This window comes from Sciurus carolinensis, chromosome 11, assembly GCF_902686445.1.
Source record: "Sciurus carolinensis chromosome 11, mSciCar1.2, whole genome shotgun sequence".
NCBI lineage: Eukaryota > Metazoa > Chordata > Mammalia > Rodentia > Sciuridae > Sciurus > Sciurus carolinensis.
The window spans coordinates 58,067,088-58,074,184 of record NC_062223.1 but is presented as its reverse complement, the minus strand read 5'-3'; positions in this window follow the sequence as shown (position 1 = coordinate 58,074,184).

The following is a 7,097-nucleotide window of genomic DNA, read 5'->3' as shown; positions in this document are numbered from 1 at the left end:
ATGAGTGGTCAACAAATATATGAAAATATATTCAACATCTTCAGCAATTAGAAATTAATTTTAAAAACTATGGGTAAATGGCATAAAGATCAATAGAAGGGAGTAGGAGGTGGGGAAAGGGAAGAGGAAGAAGAGGTACTGTGGTCTTAATTAGAACAAGATATATTCCATGCTTGTAAAATTATGTCGAAATGAATTCTACTGTCATGTGTAACTAAAAAGAACCAGTAAAAAAAGAAATAATAAAAATTTTAAGTGCTGAATAGTGTTAATTGTAGGCTATAATATATGGACTTCATTGTGTTGAAGTACCTTTCTTTGATCCCTAATTTGTTAGATATTTTATTATGAAAGGATATTGAATTGGTGAAATGATCTTTATGCACCTAATGAGATGACCATATGATTTTTGTCCCTCATTCTCATTTTTTAAAATATGTAGATTCATATTTATTGGATTCAGAATGTATAAGCCTACTTGTATCGCTGGGTTAAATTCCACTTGATAGTGAGGCATGATATTTTTTGCATGGGATTTGGTTTGCTAGTAGATTATTGAGGAATTCTTTGTCTATATTCATCATGAATATTATTCTATAGTTTCCTTCTCCTCTTATGTCTGTGTATATCCTTAGTATTAAGGTAATGCTGGGGGTTTCAAGATGGCGGACTAGAGGGCGGCTGCATTTCATGTTGCTCCAGGACGCAGGATTCAAAAGAGAAGATAGTGAGAGACTTGGGACCAACTTAAAGCTGTCGGGTGAGTCTCTCCCATTGGGGAGGCATCCCGGATGGGGCGGTAGCCCAGGAACGCAGGGAACTTTGTGAAGTAGAGTTGCCCAGCGAGACGCCCCTCCCTCCACTGGAGTGGTAAACACGGACAACTGGGATCATCGTAGAGGAGGCGGCTCAGCACAGCGCTTGGACTCAGAGCAACCACTGGGGCTCCGGGCGGCTGCCTGATGAACTGTTTGGACTCAGAACGACCACTTCTGAACACCGGGGGGTTGCCCGGAGGAAGAAGAGGAACGTGGTGGGTCGCTTGGTCTAGGAGTGACTACAACAGAGCCACAGGCGGTTGCCAGAGGAGGAGCTGCGGGGCGAGCTGTTTGGACTCAGAACGACCGCTTCTGAACACCAGGGGGTTGCCCAGAGGAAGAGGAGAAGCTTGGTCTAGGAGTGACTGCATCAGAGCCACAGGCAGTTGTCAGAGGAGGAGGCAAGTTGTGAGTTGTTTGGACTCAAAGCGACCGCTCCTGAACACCAGTGTCCTGCCTGGAGGAGGAGCGCAGTGGATCGCTTGGTCTCCGAGCAACCGCTCCTGAACACCCGGGGGGCTACCCCGAGGAGGAGGAGGAACAGGGCGGGTCACTTGGACTCAGAGTGACTGCCTAGGGCTATGGGTGGTTGGCGGGAGGAGGAGACACGAAGTGAGTTGCTTGGACTCCTAGTGACTGTGTCAGAAACCGAGCAGCTGTCTGGAGGAAGAGGTGTGTGGCGGGTCTCTGGGTCTCGGAGCTATTGTACGGGGTTCCAGGTGGCGGCTCAGAGGAGGGGCCTCATAGCCAGGTGATTAGGTGCAGAGCAGGGTCCCAGAACCGGCTTCTTGGTGGAAGAGCCGCACAAGGACACACCTGGGGCGGAACGAAGTTTCCAGGACTGCGGGCAGATTCTCTGAGGAGAGGCAGCCTAAGGAGACTCGTCTGCGAAGGGTGAGGCTCCCAGGCTCAGGAGGTAGTTCCAGGCCCCTGGGAACGTTGCAGAGGAAGACAGCCCAGCCCAGACAGTAGTTGTAGATTGAGGGGAACATCTAGGAGGGGAACTGACCAGTGAGACCTCCCCACCGGGTGAGTCTTCCCTGCCGGGTGAGGTTTTCCCACAAGGACGGTAAAACCAGAGACACAGGCTCAAAGAGGCCTTGCCTCAGCCTGCAGCCTAGTTCCCCTTTGGATGACCATTGGTCAACTAGTGGAGGCACCTCTGCCCACTATCAGGGAATATACCCCACCGGAGGGTCACCAACCATAGAGAGGCAGCTTCCTTGTGGAGCACCACATTATCACCTTCCTCCAAGACTGCAGGCTACTGAAGGATAAGAGGGGATATACTAGCAATCTTCAGGGACATTATAAGTCAATAGAGGAAATCTGCAAGATCTTAATGACCCACTGATTCCTGAACAATATGAGAAAAAAAGGGAAGAAAATGCCCCAAACAAATCTAGATGTTACATCAATAAAATCCAATGACAGCATGGCAGAAGAAACGACAGAAAGGGAGTTCAGAATGTACATAATTAAAATGATCAGAGAAGCAAACGATGAGATAAAAGAGCAAATGCAGGCATTGAATGATGAGATGAAAGAGCAAATGCAGGCATTGAATGATAGCACCAATCGACAGTTAAAAGACCAAATACGGGAAGCAAAAGATCATTTCAATAAAGAGTTAGAGATATTGAAAAAAAAACAAGCAGAAATCCTTGAAATGAAGGAAACAATAAACCAAATTAAGAACTCCATAGAAAGCATAACCAATAGGATAGAACACCTGGAAGTCAGAACCTCAGATATTGAAGACAAAATATTTAACCTCGAAAACAAAGTTGAACAAACAGAGAAGATGGTAAGAAATCATGAACAGAATCTCCAAGAACTCTGGGATATCATGAAAAGGCCAAATTTGAGAATTAATGGGATTGAGGAAGGCTTAGAGAAACAAACCAAAGGAATGAACAATCTATTCAATGAAATAATATCAGAAAATTTCCCAAATCTGAAGAATGAAATGGAAAATCAAGTTCAAGAGTCTTATAGAACTCCAAATACACAAAATTACAACAGACCCACACCAAGGCACATTATAATGAAAATACCTAACATACAAAATAAAGACAGAATTTTAAAGGCTGTGAGAGAAAAGAACCAAATTACATTCAGGGGGAAACCAATACGGATACCAGCAGATTTTTCAATCCAGACCCTAAAAGCTAGAAGGGCCTGGAATAACATTTTTCAAGCTCTGAAAGAAAATGGATGCCAACCAAGAATCTTATACCCAGCAAAACTTACCTTCAAATTTGACGATGAAATAAAATCATTCCATGATAAACAAAAGCTAAAAGAATTTACAAAAAGAAAGCCAGCATTACAGAACATTCTCAGCAAAATATTTCATGAGGAAGAGATAAAAAATAAAGAAGCAAGTCAGCAAAGGGAAGAATTATCCTAAAGGAACTGTCAAATAAAGGAGGAACCAAGGTGTGTCAAATAAATAAATAAATAAATAAAATTTTAAAAATGAACCATGACCAGGAATACAAATCATATCTCAATAATAACTCTTAATGTTAACGGCCTGAATTCATCAATCAAAAGACATAGACTGGCAGATTGGATTAAAAAGAAAGATCCAACAATATGTTGCCTGCAAGAGACTCACCTCATGGAAAGAGATACCCATAGACTAAAGGTGAAAGGATGGGGAAAAACATACGATGCATATGGACTCAGCAAAAAGCTGGGGTATCCGTCCTCATTTCAGATAATGTGGACTTTAAGCCAAAGTTAGTCAGAAGGGATAAAAAAGGACATTTCATACTGCTTAAGTGAAGCATAAATCAGCAAGATATAACAATCATAAACATCTATGCCCCAAACAGTGGCTCATCCATGTATGTCAAACAAATCCTTCTCAATTTTAGAAACCAAATAGACCACAACACGATAAAACTAGGTGATTTTAACACGCCTCTCTCACCACTGGACAGATCTTCCAAACAAAAATTAAACAAAGAAACCATAGATCTCAATAACACAATCAATAATTTAGACTTAACGTACATTTATAGAATATACTATCCAACCAAGAGCGAATAGACTTTCTTCTCAGCAGCACATGGATCCTTCTCTAAAATAGACCATATATTATGTCACAAAGCTAATGTTACCAAATACAAGAAGATAGAGACACTACCTTGTATTCTATCAGATCATAATGGATTGAAGTTAGAAATAAATGAAAGAGTAAAAAACAGAAACTACTCCAACACCCAGAGGTTAAACAATATGCTATTATATGATGAATGGATAACAGAAGATATCAGGAAGGAAATAAAAAAATTCTTAGAGGTAAATGAGAACAAAGAAACATCACATCAAAATATCTGGGACACTATGAAAGCAGTACTTAGAGGAACATTTATTTCATGGAGCGCATTTAATAAAAGAAGTAAAATTCAACAAATAAATGACCTAACACTACAGCTCAAAACCCTAGAAAAAGAAGAACAGACCAACACCAAAAGTAGTAGAAGGCAGGAAATAGTGAAACTCAGAACTGAAATCAACGAAACTGAAACAAAAGAAACAATACAAAAAATTGACAAAATAAATAGTTGGTTCTTCGAAAAAATTAACAAAATTGATGAACCTTTAGCCACACTAACAAAGAGAAGATGAGAGAAAACCCAAATCACCAAAATTCGGAATGAACAAGGAAATATCACAGCAGACACGACTGAAATACAAAACATAATTAGAAGCTATTTTGAAAACCTATACTCCAACAAAATAGAAAATTTCAAAGGCATCAACAGGTTTCTAGAGACATAAGAATTGCCTAAACTGAACGAGGAGGACATACACAATTTAAATAGACCAATTTCAAGTAATGAAATAGAAGAAGTCATCAAAAGCCTACCAACAAAGAAAAGTCCGGGACCAGATGGGTTCTCAGCCGAGTTCTACAAAAACTTTAAAGAGCTCATTCCAATACTTCTCAAAGTATTCCATAAAATAGAAGAGGAGGGAACCCTCCCACACTCATTCTATGAAGCCAATATCACCCTGATACCTAAACCAGACAGAGACACATCAAGGAAAGAAAATTTCAGACCAATATCCTTAATGAACATCGATGTAAAAATTCTCAACAAAATTTTAGCAAATCGCATACAAAAACATATTAAAACGGTAGTGCACCATGATCAAGTGGGTTTCATCCCAGGGATGCAAGGTTGGTTCAACATCAGGAAATCAATAAATGTAATTCACCATATCAATAGACTTAAAGTCAAGAATCACATGATTATTTCAATAGATGCAGAAAAAGCATTTGATAAAATACGCACCCCTTCATGCTCAAAACACTAGAAAAAATAGGGATAGTGGGAACATTCCTTAACATTGTAAAGGCCATCTATGCTAAGCCCATGGCTAATATCATTCTAAATGGTGAAAAACTGAAAGCATTCCCCCTAAAAACTGGAACAAGGCAGGGATGCCCTCTTTCACCACTTCTATTCAATATTGTCCTTTGTCGGGGTACTGCAGACCCCACCCTAGCCTGGCACTGAGCCGGGGCCCCTGGTTTGCAACATCAAGGACTTCAGTGTGGCACCTGGCACTGAGCCGGGGCTCCTGGTTTGCAACATCAAGGACTTCAGTATGGCACCTGGCACTGAGCCGGGGCTCCTGGTTTGCAACATCAAGGACTTCAGTATGGCACCTGGCACTGAGCCGGGGCTCCTGGTTTGCAACATCAAGGACTTCAGTATGGCACCTGGCACTGAGCCGAGGCGGCCTGGTTTGCAACAAACAGCTGACACTGCTTAAGGAAATCGTTCTGATTGGATGAGGTGACTCGTGCTCGCTGCGTGCTCTCTTGATACCCCTATTGTGTTATATTGTAATCATGCTCTCCCCACATGCTCTGTAACCTGATTGGCTCATGATTCATATATAATAACCATGACTTCCTTGTAAAAAAGGAAGAGGAGAAAGAAGAACAAGGAGAACGAGAAGAACAATAAAGAGCTCTGACGAACAACCAGTTTGTCGTGTCTCTCTCTGCGGGCAGAGGGAACACGATAAGTGGTGCCGAAACCCGGGAGACAACAACCAGCAGCAACTACCTAGGTAAGTTTTAGAGATTAATGTTAACCAGTTTGTCTGCTGTAAATAATAAAATAGGAGTGATAAAGGCAGCCTTAAAGTTCGCGGTAAAGCGACTATCAGGACACACGGAAGGTGGTCCGGGGACACGCGGAATGCGGTCCGGTTAAAGTTCGCGGTAAAGCGACTATCAGGACACACGGAAGGTGGTCCAGGGACACGCGGAATGCGGTCCGGTTAAAGTCAGGACACACGAAAGGTGGTCCGGGGACACGCGGAATGCGGTCCAATTAAAGTAAAAGTAGGGACACACGGAAGGTGGTCCGGGGACACGCGGAATGTGGTCCGATTAAAGTGAAAGTAAGGACACACGGAAGGTGGTCCAAAGACAGAGCCAAGCAAAACGCAGCTCGGAGTGGACTAGCGAAAGGCAGTCCGGAGACAGAGCTAAGTGAAACGAGGCTCGGGATGGACTAGCGGAAAGCAGTCCACCTTAAAAGTATTAAAGTGAAAGTGGCACATTAAAAGTATTAAAGTGAAAGTAGCACGCGAAAGGCGGCTACACCCTGCTCTAAGCGAAAAGCGTTCCACATTAAAAGTATTAAAGTGAAAGTGGCACTCGAAAGGGGGCAAATTAATCATGGGTTCTGAGGTGTCTAGAGTTCACATGGAAGGACTATTAAAGGCTTTATTAAAGGCTAATGGAGCACCTTTAAAGGTTTCCTCAGCTAGGAAGTTTTTAAAAACTGTAGAAGACAAAGCCCCTTGGTTTTTAGATAAGGGCTTGTTAGATCAAGAGAAACTATCACAAGAGACAGAAAAAGGCCCCCCCTCCTGATCCCTTCCACGTAGCTCCATGGCCACCTAGGGAGGGAACACCCATGTCCTTGAAGCAGTCCTCCCACTAGGCAGAGATCTCAGCAGCTCCATTCCTCAAAAGTAGTAAGAAATAATGTTTTGTGATTTTCTGCATTCAAACCTAACCTGATTTCTCAACCAGGAAGAAAAAGGGTTAAAAAGTCCTGGGTGATCCTCCCCCCCCCCCACTGCCTGGCCTTGCTGAAGCCTGCATTGGAATGTAGGCTGCAGCGGTCTCAGCGGGAAAGGGAGGTAACCTGAAGATAAGAAAAAAAAGAAAGAAAAAAGGGTGTGTGTTTTAAACTTCTGGTCATACACAGAACTAACTCATTTTCCAGGATTCTT